The sequence below is a fragment of the Anomalospiza imberbis genome, chromosome W (assembly GCF_031753505.1).
Source record: "Anomalospiza imberbis isolate Cuckoo-Finch-1a 21T00152 chromosome W, ASM3175350v1, whole genome shotgun sequence".
NCBI classification, from domain to species: domain Eukaryota; kingdom Metazoa; phylum Chordata; class Aves; order Passeriformes; family Viduidae; genus Anomalospiza; species Anomalospiza imberbis.
Genome location: NC_089720.1, coordinates 2352249 through 2368134, shown reverse-complemented (window position 1 = coordinate 2368134; position 15886 = coordinate 2352249). Strand labels below are relative to the sequence as shown.

The following is a 15886-nucleotide window of genomic DNA, read 5'->3' as shown; positions in this document are numbered from 1 at the left end:
AAGGGCGAAGGACATTATAAAAGAGATTGTCCTAAGAGGGTAAAAGATCTGAAAAGAGATGGGCACAAAATAAAAATAGAAAAGTCATAAGCTGTAGCGGAATTTCTGAGAGAAATGGGTCACGATCTGGATGTCCGCGATTTATATGTTTAGAGTGAAGGTTGAGCTACCCCAGCCTAGGCCTCAGATGTGGGCCTCAGAGGCCTGAAAGCCTGTGGTGCAGTTAAGAATAAGTTTGTGGCGCAGTCAGAAATTATGTTAAGGTATAACACCATGTACTGAGCTATCTAGGTGTGAATTAGTATAGGTCTGCAGGGTGAAACTTTAGCCACCTTAAGACATGAACAAACAATGTTTGCTTGCCAATGAGAGTGTGCTCACAATTGTAAACTATCTAGAATTGTATAAATACTACTGTCTGTAAACAATAAACGGAGAACGTCGGATTAACCACATTGGTTTGGATCTGCGTTTGTTCCTGTCCAGCCACCCTTTTATTTTTAGTCCCTGTTTCAATAAGCTCTATATTTTAAGAGACAAATGCCATCTAGAGCCAGTGATAACTTTAAAAGTGAGTCCCCAAGAAGAAGAATTAGAAGTTGTGGTAGACATAGGAGCAGAAAGAACCTGTCTGTTAAATATTCCAAAAAAGTAATAGTGTGAACAAAAATGCTATTAAGTAAGAGGAGCAAAAGGAGAGAGTTTCACAGTTCCTGTCATTAAAAATGTGGTAATTGAAGGAGAAACTAGATTTTAGATGGGAGATGTCTTATTGGTCCCTGGGGCGGGTAGCAACTTATTGGGATGAGATTTACAAGTTAAATTAAGAATAGGGGTTATCCCAGAAGATAAGAAGATGACAGCTAAAGTTTTAAAATTAGGCCAAGAGGATAAAGAAAAATTAACAAGGAAATTTGTGCTGGGGCAAGAAATAGGGGAGGATGCTTCATGCTGAGCAGATGTCTTCATTGAGCTGTCAATTCAACTAATTCTTTTCCCTTTGCTGTGTACAAGTAGTTTAAATTATTTATTCCAATTTGCATTGTAATTTTTCATCTTGAAATACGTAACTTGCTGTACTCTAAGATTGAAAAACTAGTTTCCAACTGTGACATAACAAAACCTGCTTTTAATTTATTTTTGAGTCGATACAGGCTATTCAATCAAATGGTTCTCAGTGTGTAAAATTAAACTAAAGGTAACACCAGCTACTTAGTAGGTCAATGAGAAACATTTTTCCTTCCAGCCAGTCCTTTTTCATGTACCCAAATGTGCTTTGCTTTCTTAGTTTTTGTTTTGTTTGTTTGTTGGTTTTTCTAGAAGTCCTGACAACTTGCAGTGCACCTGAAACAACACCTAGTTGTGCATACATAGCACTTGTGACTTTTAGCATCACTGTGGGTGTGTGACACACACACAAAAAAAATGGTGGGGGGGAACTCTGCTTGCTATAGTTTTCTTTCTTAAATGAGTTGGAAAGCTGTGAAGAGGTTGTGGGTTCCTTGTTTAGTTTATTCAAGCCTGCAGGGAGGGCTTAGCAATAATTCCCTCTGCTGCAGGTAGCCCTGCAGCGTGGCAGCACTGACTTGCCTCTAGTGAGTTTGCAGGCAAGGTGCTTCACCACTGCAGTGCTCAGGTGCTGTTTCATATTGTGACATTAAGGCTTAAATTCAAGAGCTCCTCTTCCCATCCAGTTATTGTTTATACCACAAGCCTCTTTGGACAGTGTTTCCTAGCAGTCAAAAAGAGGGTATTGCAGAGAAAAATTCTTTAGTTGCTGTCCCCTCCACTGCATTCATGTTTTGTCCATTCCATCTTCAAATTATAGATTTGTAAAACTCATGCTCTGTGTCCTCAGATGCCCTTCCCAAATCAAACCTTAACTTCGTTGCAAATTGCATTACACTAACTAACATTGCCTTAATTTTTTTTGTGCAGGCAGGGTCACTTTAGAAGTATGTAGAAGAATTTCTGAGAGAAAGAGGTCACAATCTGTATGTTTACAATTTATATGCTTAGAGTGAAGGTTGAGCTACCCCAGCCTAGGCCTCAGATGTGGGCCTAGGTGAGGCCTGAAAGCCTGTGGTGCAGTTAAGAATAAGTTTGTGGCACAGTCAGAAATTATGTTAAGGTATTGAAACATGGGGTTAGAACTAGAAGATATTAATCATAGAAATTAGAAGGTATTGAATAGTAATAGGCATATAAAATAATGGATATTGCTTAGGGCCACATCCTTAGGTTACGTGAGAATATACTGTATCCTGGCCTATGGGAAAGGAAGAGACTACGTGCAGAGCAGCAAGGAGAGACCTGATAAGGAGAAGGAATGTATATGGAAAACAGGATACAGGGTGTAAAGACAACTGAAAAATGGGGCCCCTTATGTTCTGGAAACAGATGGATCCTGGCCCCTGGCTTGGACCGTGGCCAAGGAATCAATGGGCATGTGCAAAGCAGTGGGGTCGAAAAGTCAGCCTGAAGAAGACCATTCTTACTTCATCCCTTTTACGACCCCCGAAGCCTGGGACGACCACCAGAGACAGCTGCGCAGGCGCAGAGGACCGACAAGCTGATTACCATAGAGAGCGGAGAGGGAGGGGAGCCAGGAAATGACCCATGGGGAAACTTAATGCATATGTAACACTCCAGGGGATAAAAGAACACATGTGTAAGCAAGGGGCACGCATGTATTTGGGGAAATGTCCCACATGCGTCTGGCCGAATAAACATACCTACTTTAAAACTCACTCTGTCTCTGAGTTTTAGAGTCTGGCTCCGCGTGTCAGTATAACCAAATGTACTGAGCTATCTAGGTGTGAATTAGTATAGGTCTGCAGTGTGAAACTTTAGCCACCTTAAGACAAGGACAAACAATGTTTGCTTGCCAATGAGAGTGTGCTCACGATTGTAAACTATTTGGAAGTGTATATAAACTACCGTCTATAAACAATAAAGGGAGAACGTATGATTAGCCACATTGGTTCAGATCTGCGTTTGTTCCTGTCCAGCTCACCTTTTTTTTTATTAGTCCCTGCTTTAATGGAGTGGCTTGTGGCTGGACTTTTCTTGCTAGCCATAGACTGAACCAAATTCTCCTACAATGGAGACTGCATTTTAGAGGGATGCGCTGGGATGGTGAACCAAGAGACCTACTTCAGCAATTACCAACAGAGGAATGGAGGGAACAGAGAAAGCTGAGGAGGGTGTGGTGATGCCCTTTGTCTTCAGGAAGATGATCTCTGTTCTTGAGACCCTTGGCCCCAGTGGAGGAAGAAATGGGGGGGACTGTGGTCCCAAGATTAGAAGCTGAACTGTTGTCTCTTTTGGTCTGTGGCAAAGCATCCTTAAAGGAGCCCTATAAGCAGTCTGCTGGGGGAAGTCTGTGGTGCAAGAGAGACTCCTCTCTCCCTTGATGGACTGAGTATTGATTATCAGAAGGGTGGCAACTTGATCAGGAATCCTGGGTGGTTTCTCACTGTGGTTTTGTTAGAAATTGGGTGGGGGGAGGAGGAGTGTTTTGGAGGGTCTTCATCCTGGATTTATTGTGTGTGTCCCTTATAGTAGTAGTAGTTTAATAAAGTTGTTTCCCTTTGTTATTAAGTGTGGGCCTGCTCTGCTCTGTTCCTGATCACATCTCACAGCACTTATTTGGGAAGGTGTAATTTCATGGGGGTGCTGGCATTGCGCCAGTGTCAAACCGTGACACAGCCCTAAAGAATTTAGCCTTAGTACTGATTAGTATAAGATAAACCAATAAAACACCATTTTTATGGTGCAATGTAAACAACAATCAGGAATTTGCAAGTACAAATTTGAAGACAAGAGTGCAAACTTACGGAGGCAGTATCTCTGCAGCCATGAATATTTTCTCCACCAATTCCGAAAGTATACTGAGTAGATGTGCCAAATTAGTGTTTACATCTTCATTTTTTTCTAACTTCGAAGGATTTAACTAAAACCAAAAGGGAAAAAAGACATAAGTTTTGTCTCTTGAATAGAACTACATATATAATTTGATAATATTACACACTGAATACTATTTCAAAATAAATTAAATATTCTACTGCTGTACAAATCTTGTACAGAACTTACAAATCTGTTTCAAGGCTAGCCAGAAAACTAATGTGAAAAAGCAAAGTTTTTAAGTTATAGTGTACTATGCTTTTAACAGCACATTTAACACTATCCACAAGTACACACCTTTTTCTAACTATGTATATTATCATCTTTTAATCCAGTATTCTGAGGACACAGCCCTCCCCTTTCCACAATTAAGTTCAAGTGAAACAGAAGTTAGGAGAGTTGTTTTAGAAATAAAGGTAGGATCTAACACAAGCAGTTAATGTAAGGGGAGTTTAAAAATTAAACTTATTTCAGACATTGACTTCTAGCATATCTGAAGCTTAAATCAAGTTATTTAAGGTAGGCCATTTAGTAACTGCTGCAACAGAACATACAACTGCTAAAGAATAAATACATAATTTAAAGAAATTTGAGTTTAAAAGCTTATTTAAAAGTGATGCTATGAACATTGTCCAAACTCACATTTAGAAAAAAACCCTCATAATCAGTTCAGTTCCAGTACTGAAATTATTTCTGAAGGATTAATAAATGCTTCTAAAGCAAATAACCAGTAGATCAGCATTTCAACAAATCAAAATTTAAAAAACATAGTTCAAGTTATCACCTCACAGGACTGCTTCCTCTCCATTTTCTTTAATATACTCTCTTTCAGTGCATGATGAACAAAACGTATTGCTGTGGCTTTCATATATTGCTCCATAAGTGTACTTGCTAAAGTGGTGGCACGAAACAAAGTAGTAGCTTCATCTGAAAAAAATAAAGTATAAAGTTGGGAAAATGAGACAACAAAAAGCAGAGGGGAAAAATAAGCTGTGTTCACAGTTTGATATATGATGCAATAAAGAGAGGAGACAGAAATGAAGACATAGGAGTCATTCCCTCCCCAGAGTTTCAGCTAATGTTAGTGTAATTAGTACAGTACCTTCCATGCTTATTTCCCTGTCATTTAGTGTACGTAACAATAGTGACTCAAGCTTTTCATGAAGAAATATCTTCAATAAAATGCCAGCCAACAGTGTTCTATCCTGGCCACAAACATGTGATAAGGCATAGACTACATGCATCTCTTTCTGGAGTATGAGCTGAAAGAAAACCAAAACAATGTTCAGAAATTTGTGCTAAAATAAGAGTCGCCACAAATACAACTTAGCAACATCTGTAAGTGTTACTGAAATTTCCCTCAAACAACAAAGAAACTGATTTTGACAGAAAAAATGAGGAAAAAAACCTTAATACCTCTTTAAACTCACTGTACTCCTCTTCTGGCATGATCTTCTCCATAGAATATCGTACTCGAACACACAAAGATCCTGGCTCAATACCTTTCAGTGGTATATGGGAACTGAGTTGAAACCACTCGTCTGTTGCATGTCCTTTCTGTAATCGGCTTAATTGGCAACGCATAAACACTTTAAGAAAAAAGCATTGTTAAATAGGTTATCTCCAGCAAAACAGTGCTAGCATTGAATTAAAAAAAAAAAATTTTTCAGCACGTCACCTTGCTTCAGCAAAAGAGTATTAATAAAAATGATCAAAATTTGTGTCATCAGATTATCTCTTAGATGGTTTAACAGACTCCTGAAAACTGAGGTTGAAATATAAAGCATGCTGTAAATAATGCATACCCTGAGATATAAAAAAAGTTTTCTTTTTAATGCCCAAATAGGGGAAAAAGCCCCTCTGCTCCCTCAGCTACCTTGCAAACCTAGGCAGCAATAAGAAAATTAAAACAGGTAAAATGATTAGAATTCACTGTCCTCTTTTGAAGCCCTGGGCTCATACCTCTATCAGGTCTGCTTTTGAACCATTTTGTTACCATTTTTAATCTTTATTTTTAGCTTTACTACATCTTTCCCAAATGTTGTCAAATGTATTTCTTCAATACTTTGAAACTCTCAAGTTTAAGGCTGCAGCATTTTATGCAAAACATATAAGAAGTCCTTCCCAGACAGGTTACTGCCCAAATAATGACAAGTCAACTACATATGATAAAAACATTAATTCACTTTTTTTTGGTGGTGTTGGCACCTTAAAATTACTAAGTAATGACCTGCACCAGCCTATTCAACCATAATTGAAAGTCTGATCTGACAGCCGACTAGTAAGCTGCAGTAGTCAGACCACTGACCATTCCAAATTAAGCACATGCACTCCTGAACAGACTGTCTGGAACTTCTAAGCAAACACTTTTTTTCTGCATCTCTTGATGAAATCTACTTTCAATCAAGTCCCTCACATTTAAACAAAACAACTCCCCAAACAAAAAACACCCAATCATCCCCCCAAAAATCAAAACAATCAAAAACACTATCACACATTTCTTTTTCACTTTTCTGCAAAACCTTTGACCAGTTCTAGCAGACTTTCCACTGCCCCAATTCTGCATTATGTTGGGTCATCATTTGCATAATCAGATAATGGAACAGAATGACATAATATTTCTAATATAGATTTAATATTTCATATTCTTTGAAGTTGATGAATTGATAAGGTAAGACATTTAATTCAGTCAGGTAGTGGATATAACAATTCGTCATCATCTGCTACTTATCACAAGTGCGGACTGGACTGTCTTTACACCAGATAATCAATTAACTTCCCAAAATATTTCTTCTGAGCAAAACTCTCACACCCTCAGCTGAGCAACGTGTTTTCTTATTGTTTTGCTTGTGCATATAAGGCATGTATCTCATTGACGGGAACAATGAGATGCAGGATTCAGAATAACCATTGAAAGGAATGAGGGATTTGTCTTTACAAACTGTAGGTCTGCTGATAAATAAAACTGGATTCTGAGAGAAGAAAGAAACAATGGGAAGAACCATAAATTCCATAGGAATTCCACTGAGTGGCACAAGGAAAAGAAAAAAAAAAAGGGGGGGATACATTAGAAGGGGATCATAGGTAATAGGCATTTTGGAAAGTCTGTACCTCTCAAGTACCTCAGCCAATGGGGAAAGAGAGGGAAATGCTGTTGGGAAATTAGGATAAAAAGGAGGCTGCATCCTCCAAAAATTCGAGAGACCCCATGGGAAATACCCTTGACCTCTCCCTTTATTCGAATAAAGTTACAGGACTCCTCTGTCTCTTTTTTGGACATAAACCTCTGATGTTTGTGGATTAATTTTCCTGACACTGATGATTTAATTTTTCCTATGGTTATACAGTAGCACTTTCTAGTGATAATATAAATATTATAATCTTATTTTGATCTTAAAAGATTGAAACAGAAGCATCAACATATGGACTGTAGAATACTTGTTATAATTTATATTCAAAAACTTTAAGAAACACTTTCTGCTACTTAGAAAAGTATATTGAACTATTATGCTATGTTCGAGACTGCCATTAGTTGGATTTAAGGATGTTTAAACTTTGCAGTCTAGCACATTATGATAGAATAACAAATATACAGGAAAACCCCCAAAAGTTGATCCATTCTTTGCAAGCACAGTCAAAAACTGTATACAACCCTGAACCAAGAATGTTTAACATGATGAACATTAGTAAAATAAAAGATAAAACTGAGCTTTCTTAACAGTTTGTTTGCAAATTAAGCTTAGGGATTAATATTTAGTAACAAGTTTATATATTGATGATTAATAATTATAGTCTGGAAATCAAACTTAAAGTGGTTAAAACTTATGGATTTTTTAGAATGGAAATGAACTTAAGTTTACAGTGAAGCCTTTGTTGAACCTAACCAGAACCAACCAAACCCCCTAAAACCACTTACTGATTCAGAATAAAAGCTTATCTAAATGTTGACAAAGAATAAATTGCTCAGTAATGGACATTAAATGCTGGCTTTCCCACCCACAGCTTACTCATGTGTTAGCACAATCCATTTACAAGGCAGTGAGGAGCTGTTAAGGACTTGAAACTCTTACACTAAGTTCTTCAAAGAAGGGCCTGCCAACATCTTATTTTTGGTACCTCCTGTTGGTAGACAATATGTTGTTACTACCATTAACAAGTACTTGATAGGCTCCATAGTTTCGCCCCCTTGTTTAAAGTCCACCCATGTCAATGCAAGAGTGCTTACATACACTACTTAATACGTTTAGCACATATTTAATGAAGAATATGAGAGGGAAAGAGCCAAGTATATAACCTGCCATAGTAGGCTTATTTCCCAGTACCACAGAAGTGATACATGTGTATCACAGTGACATTTTTTGTCCTCTAGCTGCATATTCTCAAATTACTTCAAAACCAAGCTATGGCACTACTGCAAATACAAACTGGCTGAAAGGAGAGACAAAGGCAATATGCGCTTGCAGCCCAGAAAGCCAACTGCATCCTGGGCTGCACTGAAAGCAGCGTGGGCAGCAGGTCAAGGGAGGTCATTCTTCCACTCTACTCTGCTTTCATAAGACTCTACATAGAATACTGTGTTCAGCTCTGGGGCCCCAAGCATAAGAAGGAAGTGAACCTGCTTGAGTGGGTCCAGAGGAGGGCCACCAAGATGATCAGAGGGCTGGAGCAGCTCCTCTATGAGGAAAGGTTGAGAGAGCTGGGGTTGCTTAACATAGAGAAAACTGTGGAAAGACCTTATAGCAGCCTTCCAGTACTTTAAGGGAGCCCACAGGAATAATGAGTGTAATGAACAAAGTTTCTGATACTCCCAGGCAGGGCCTTCCTAGTTCCCATGGCAACATGGAAACAACTACTAACTCTAGCTGAGTACATTCATATTGAATTCATACAAATTCATATTGAAATGTTAATTAGCTAATTGCTCTGTTTGTTTTCTCCAAACTACCTGGAGATAACCAGCCTCCCCCACCCACTCCGACATTCTGGGACTAAAATGCAAATAAGAACCCCTTGGGATCATGGGAATGTTTTTAGGGGATAAAGACACCCCTAAATAAAGAACTAAACACAGTAGAGGGGGCTAGACAAATGCCCTAGCTTAGGAAGAGGGGAAACACATTCCCCTAATTAACTTTTGCCTGCCACCATCACCTAAAAAAGACTAGACTAGACTAGGCTGTGGGAAGCGGAGATGGGAAGACAGAACTTCGGAAGCTGCCACAAGGGAAGGAGAGGGGACAGCTGTTGTTCTGGACTTTAGTGACAGACTCTGCACGCTTCCTTCCCTTTCAGCTACTTGGGAAAGCTGCAACTGCGGGGCGAGCCCCGTGTCAGGCCCCCTGCCCAGCTGATCTTGTTAATAAAGAGCTGAACATTAATAAAGGCATTAGCCCTGTTCATTTCAATGAGGAGGGACTTTATCAAGAATTGTAGTGATACGACAAGGGGTAATAGCTTTCAACTGAGAATGGGTTTGGATTAGATATTGGGAAAAATTATTTGCTCTCAGGGTGGTGAGGCACTGGAACAGGTTGCCCAGACAAGCTGTGGCTGCTCCATCCCTGCAAGTGTTCAAGGACAGGTTGGATGGGGCTTGGAGCAACCTGGTCTAGTGGAAGGTGCCCCTGCCCATGGTAGCAGGTTGGAACTAGATGATCTTTAATGTCCCAAGCCAAGCCATTCTATGATTCTATGACATAGACAGGACAACTGACCCAACCTTACCAAAGGGATATCCCATAAGACATGGTGTTGTGGTCAGCAATACTAAGAAGAATACTAAGCTAAAAAAAAGGAGATGGAGGGCATTCATTATTAAGGCATTTGTCTTCCAAAGCAACCACTATGCATACTGAGGCCCTACTTCCTAGCAAGCGTCTGGACATCACTTGTTGATAGAAGTAGAGAATATTTTTTTCCTTTGTTCCCATGTGCAGCCTTTCCTTTTCTTTGTTAAACTGCCTTTATCTTGACCCATGAGTTTTTTCACCTTATCCTTTCTCCTCCTGTCCCCCTGAGAAGGGGGAGTGAGAGAGCTGCTTGGTGGGCACCTGGCAGCCAGACAAGGTCAACTCACCACAAATATTGAAAAAATATAGCTCTGACATTACTCCTGTTTCAGAGCAATCCACTTTTAAAAACTGTGGCTACAAAGGAGAAATGTTCAGAAAGGTAATCAACCCCTTTTCTTGCTTTTGGAGGTTTAGGCAACATTGCACGAAGACAAGTTGGATATGGTCTCTTTTAGCTCAGTTTTTCTCCCCATATACTTCAAATATTTAATAGGGATGGGGATGTAGGCAGATATGCTTGTTAATTCAAGTTGATATGGTCTAATTCTTATCCCAAAATGATAGGACTGTTAGGTTATGCTCTAAGAGTCTACCTAACCACAATCAAAAAACATTGCCAATCCTCTTGACCTAGGTAAGAAAAAAATCTATAACCTTCCACCAGTTGGATACATTTAAAAGTAGCACAATCTCCTTAATCTGGACAAAGAGAAGGAAACTACAAAAACACTTTAAAAGAAATTACTGAAGTATCCCATTAATGAATTTTCCTTTGAAAGGGTCTTTTACTAACCAAAGCTTTGGCCAAGATAAAGAATTTTCTAGCTCAAATGCATAGAACCATGCAATAACAAGGTCACAACTGCAATCAGAAAGTCCTTTTGTCTGTCAAATAAAATACATCTTTTTTCCTTTTGCTATGCAGAAAATTTTGTAGTTAAAGGAAAGAGCAACAGTTTTGAAATTGAATTAGGTTTGGCAAGAGCATTCTGTCTTCACAGTAATTATTCTACTTTCGTCAAAGTTTCCCTACAGATCTCTTCTCTGAGAGGAAAAAAAGAGAAATAAATTGACATGGAAGCAAATATAACAGGCCAGTAACACAATACCATGCAAATCAAAACTAACAGCAACAGATTATCAGTACTGTGCTAGGCTTTGGGACAGGTTGGAACACAACAAAAATGTACTTGGAAAAACTGTTGGGTGAAAGGGTGTCTGTTCTGCAGGCAACTGAGAGGAGGCAAAGGGATGAAGTTACAAGACAATTATTGTGGGAAACAAAATACTTTGAAAGCCAAAAAATCACATTGTGTGGCTCAGAATTCAAGTGTGGGTTTTTTGGGGAGGGTTCATTTTGGTGGGTTGGGTTTGGGGTTTTTTGTTTAGTTTTGTTTTTTGAAAGCTGATAAGTCTTACCGTCTTGTTAGTAGTTTTCTGGAATAGTAAAATAGAAACAAAACAGCTGAAGAAGCTGAGTAAATAACAGGAGGAAAGTACAATCTTGGGAACACAGATGAGATAGAATGGGGGGAAGAACAAGATGCTACAAGGACTGAGGAAAGTTTTGTTCTACAGACTGTCAAATTGGAGTTTAATTTATTTTCAAGTGAGGAAAGTACTACTGTTTCTCCCTCTTTCTCACTGGAAGCAACAAAAAAATCCTGAGAAGGACAAAAGTAATTTTACACAGTTGAGCTTAAAAAAATTAAAGACATTAACTTAATGAAACTTAACATTTTATGAAGGAGATTAATTCTGAAAGCTCCTCTTTTTTTTTTTTTTGTAAACATGGTCACAGTATAACACAATAGGTATACTGGAATAGAGCTAGAAAAGCCATCAGATATATAGTATTGGACTACTGTGCATTTTACTACTAAAAAACATGCAGGTTCTTACTGTAAAAACATTAATGTAAAATCATTAACAGACATCTAAAACATACCAATACAGCTGTATGATAGTCACAGAATGTACTTAATTGTCTTGTGACAATGTTTGACAAGAGCAATGCAAACTCTATCCATTGTTAAAGTATATATGCATACTTTACATAAAAATACTTACATATATCTGGATCTTTACTTTTCTTTGTTTTGTTACTAAGACTTATCTCAAATCTATTAATAGCAGATGAAAGATCACTGGGGAAAAAGACAAAAAGCCCCAATCAATACTACATTTGGCCAACATTTAAATTTATTCTAAAGCTATTTCAATCCGAAGTTATCACGACCAGCCAAAGATACTTAGATTCATACATAAAAATCTATCGATGCATTTGTGGATCCTATATAACCATGCATACAGTATTTTTAAAAAGCAGATACAAAACAGTACAGGGCAAAGAATCTTAAATGCAATGCAACTTTCAAGTGAAATTCAGTAATTCAATAAGATTGACTTACTCAAAGACAAATTCTTCTGACCATACAGGGTTCTGACCTTCCCTGATATGTGTTTTTGCTACCTGGACACTGTTCAGGTAGATGTTACAATATGGATTAGTAAAATGTTTTACTGGGAGTGTATGAGCTTCTTCTACATGCAAGATAAGACTGAGGACCTAAAGAAAATACACAAAGTTTATTTATTTATTTTATTTATTTAAGAAAGACTGGAATTATCCCCCCCACATGTTGAAGCTTAATGTTAAGGAATAAATATTAAATACAAAATAGAAAATATAACTTCCTAATAGAAAGAGAAGGGAAAAGGAATAAGGAATAATGAAAGAAGATTTTAAGAGGCACCAGGGACAAAGTAAGAGCAACAACTTGAAAATAAACCTCCAGCACCATAGCTTTGCCTCATTTTTTATTTAAAAACCATCACAATAAGATTTGCAATTACTAACTTTTTCTATGCATAGAAAATTCTGCTGAAGCTAAAGACTCGTATCTTAAGTAAGAACCATGGACAAATCCAAACACAATGCTGCATTTTATGCTTTCCTAACACATTAGGCTTAATTTGAGTCAGCAGTGAGCCCTGGCAGCCAAGAGAGCAAACCACATCCTGGGGTGCATCTGAGGTGCATCAAGCACAGCATAACAGACCAGTCAAAAGGGATGATTATCCTGCTGTATTTAGCATTGGAGCAGCCTCACCTTAAGTATTGTGTGCAGTTCTGGGCCCCACCATTTAATAAGGATGTGAAGGTCCTTGAATGCATCTAGAGAGGGGCAACAAAGCTGGTGAAGGAATTGGAATGAATGTCCTATGAGGAGCAACTGGGGACACTGGGTTTGTTTGTTTGGAGAAAAGGAGGCTGAGGGGTGACCTCCTTGCTCTCTACAGTTTCCTGAGGAGGGGAAGTGGAGAGGGAGGTGCTGAGCTCTTCTCCCTGGGATCCACTGACAGGATGTGTGGGAATGGTTCAAAGCTGCACCAGGGGAGGTTTAGATGACATTAGGAAGCATTTCTTTACCCAGAATGTGGTCAAACAGTGGAACAGGCTTTTCCCAGAGAGGTGGTTGATGTCCCAAACCCATCAGTGTTTAAGAGGTACTTGGATGATGCCCTTACTTAATACTATGCTTTTACTTTTGGTCAGTCCTGAATTGATCAGGGTGTTGGACTAGGTGATTTTTGTAGGTCCCTTTCAACTGAAATATTCTATTCTATTCTATTCTATTCTATTCTATTCTATTCTAAAAACCAGTAGATTACATAAAATTCTTTTGTTTAACACACAACACTGTTTTCTCCCTGTTATAAGGAAGATATTAGTCTGTACCACAGATTCTCAAAATAAGAGCGCCTGGAAACTCAATTTCCAAAAAATGACAAGGAACCCTCTGAACTCATTTACATTAAATACATTTTAAATAGTCTACTATTTTACAAACTTCTGAATTGCATGCAATTCATAGCTTAATCAAATATCTACAGATATCAACTGAAGTCAATTTAGTCAAATACAGGATATATTATATTTAATCAGGTCAAAATTTCATTTAAATGCAAATATTCAGTACCCAAAATTTCAAAGGACAGTTTGAGAAACCCTGAAACTGATAAAACGTCTGTAAGGTAGTCATGGAAGCATGATTTTTGATCTTTATACACTTCATCTACCTTGATCATTCATGCTTTTTATAGTTTTCACCTCTCTAAATAGTTCAATACTTCCCACACTTATTTACCTGGAAATTCTTTTACTCATTCCAGCCTATAGTTTTCTCATTTTCTTTGTACATTTGATATAAGATGATCAAAACTAGCTGTATCCTAAATGAGAACACCATAAATATGAAATAGTATCTATCTTCTATACTATTCCTTCATGCAGCCTAATATTTGCTTTGTGTTTGCAAATACAGAATTATTTCAGATGATCACTCTGTAGGTGCTTTGCTTTTTTGGCTCCAAATTTCTTCTGCCATTCATATATCAATTGAACTAATTTAGTTTACTTTTTCAGAAGTATTCAATCATCTTTAATGTTGACCACAAAATAATTTTGCATTTCCTAAAAAAACCTCACCCATAAAATTTATTCCTTTTCCTATAGACTGGTAAAACAGCTGCTTCCAACATTCATAGCATTCAATGATACCAAGGATTTTTTATTCTCATTATTCTTCAATTATCACTTATGTAGTCATTTATGATTATCTGTCCTCTACCTCTGAAAGAAATTCTGGACACAACAGTACTCTCAAGAAACCAAAAGAATATATGCCATCATCACAGTTAAGCATGTATTTGCCACTGAAAAATTAATATATTAGTTATACTATTATTTTGGTTACATGCGACATAAGTTTGTCAAATCTGGTGAACTGTAAGAGTTAAGACAATACAAATGCTGAATTGCTGACACTTTTACGTAAATGTGATCAGAAATTAATACCTAGCAAAACATCTGCCAATTGCCTAAACACCATTTTGATCATTGTGTATATAGATATCATAACAGAGTGGAAGTCATTCCCATTGGTTTAACAAAGGTACTGTATAACTCCAAGAAAAAGAAAGCACATGCAGGATTTACTATTGTTGAAAGGAAAGGTCTGACATATATCATCATTTTGTAGCAAGGAGGCAACCTCTCCCCCTCTTCCCCCCCTCGCTCCCTCCTCGTATCTATATAGCTTCACCTGACGTAGACGTTTATTTGATGTCCCTGGACTATTTTTCCTTAAACTGCAAAACATCTGCAGAGCCTTCATCCAGTCCTAAAAGATAAAGGCACAAAACAGTGTAACAAAAAGTCAGATACATCTTGCAATAGAACTGACATATCAAAAAGTATCTGAAGTTGTTTCTTTAGCTTAAAAAGAACCAACTTGCATACAACTCAGAGTATGAAACTTTAAATAGTAAAGCAAAATTCATATATTTCTCAGTAAATCTAAAAAGACATTTGCAAATTTGAATTTCTCCTTTTAGAAATATCAAGCATTACTAATGGATATACAGTGACCTTTATCAATTTTCCAGATTAGTCATAATTAATTAAATAAAAAATGGTATACAAAATGAAGCAAGACTTGATTGCTTCTGAGAAAATAACAGATAAACTGTTCTGATCATTCTCTCCTCTATTTTTATATGCAGTTGTATTTACTCTGTGTGCTTCAAACAAAAAACAAAGCAGCATTAACAGAAAAACACAGAAAAGTATAACCTTCACCCCCATTCTCTCTGCTCACAAATGCATAAAGCAGAGTAGATACTTGGAAAGGTGGAAGATATGCTATAGCCTCATTTCTCATGTTTTCACATCCCACACCGTCAAATTTTGTAAATTCTCATGAAGCACAAAATTTAGGCTTTGACTAACATTTATAAAGGTGTAGGTCAAAGATTTGCTAGCTACTCTCAAAGTGTAATTTAATAATTGTTAAAATACAGCTACATTCAATATTGCAGCTATTCTCAAGTAAACCACTTTGGGAGTGAAGTTTAAGCTTTCAAAACCTTCCACAAAACAAAGACCTGTCAACTATGCATCAAATTTTTATTAGCTTGCTTTCTTATTCAAATAAGAAAAAGCAAATCAAGAACCATAGAACTTACTAAACACTCTAAATTAATCTAAATGCTTCCTAGATACAGTCATCTTTATTCTCCCTTTTAACAGGAAAATCTATCCCCTTAAACGTCACAGCAGCAAGTATGAACAGTACACCATAGTATGCACAATGACACTAGCTATGTCATGAGGCTAACACGTC

The 15886-nt window shown here is 37.5% G+C and overlaps 1 long non-coding RNA gene across 1 annotated transcript; it reads right to left on the bottom strand.

Annotated features, from left to right (window-relative positions):
• Positions 1–3838: 3838 nt before the first annotated feature.
• LOC137464313 (uncharacterized) lies at positions 3839–14982 on the bottom strand. Its single transcript, XR_010994178.1, has 7 exons — positions 14807–14982; positions 12110–12267; positions 11769–11845; positions 5323–5495; positions 5009–5168; positions 4691–4833; positions 3839–3955 (listed from the first exon to the last, which is right to left on the bottom strand). It is a non-coding gene; the product is annotated as an uncharacterized lncRNA (long non-coding RNA).
• Between the last annotated feature and the right edge of the window lie 904 nt (positions 14983–15886).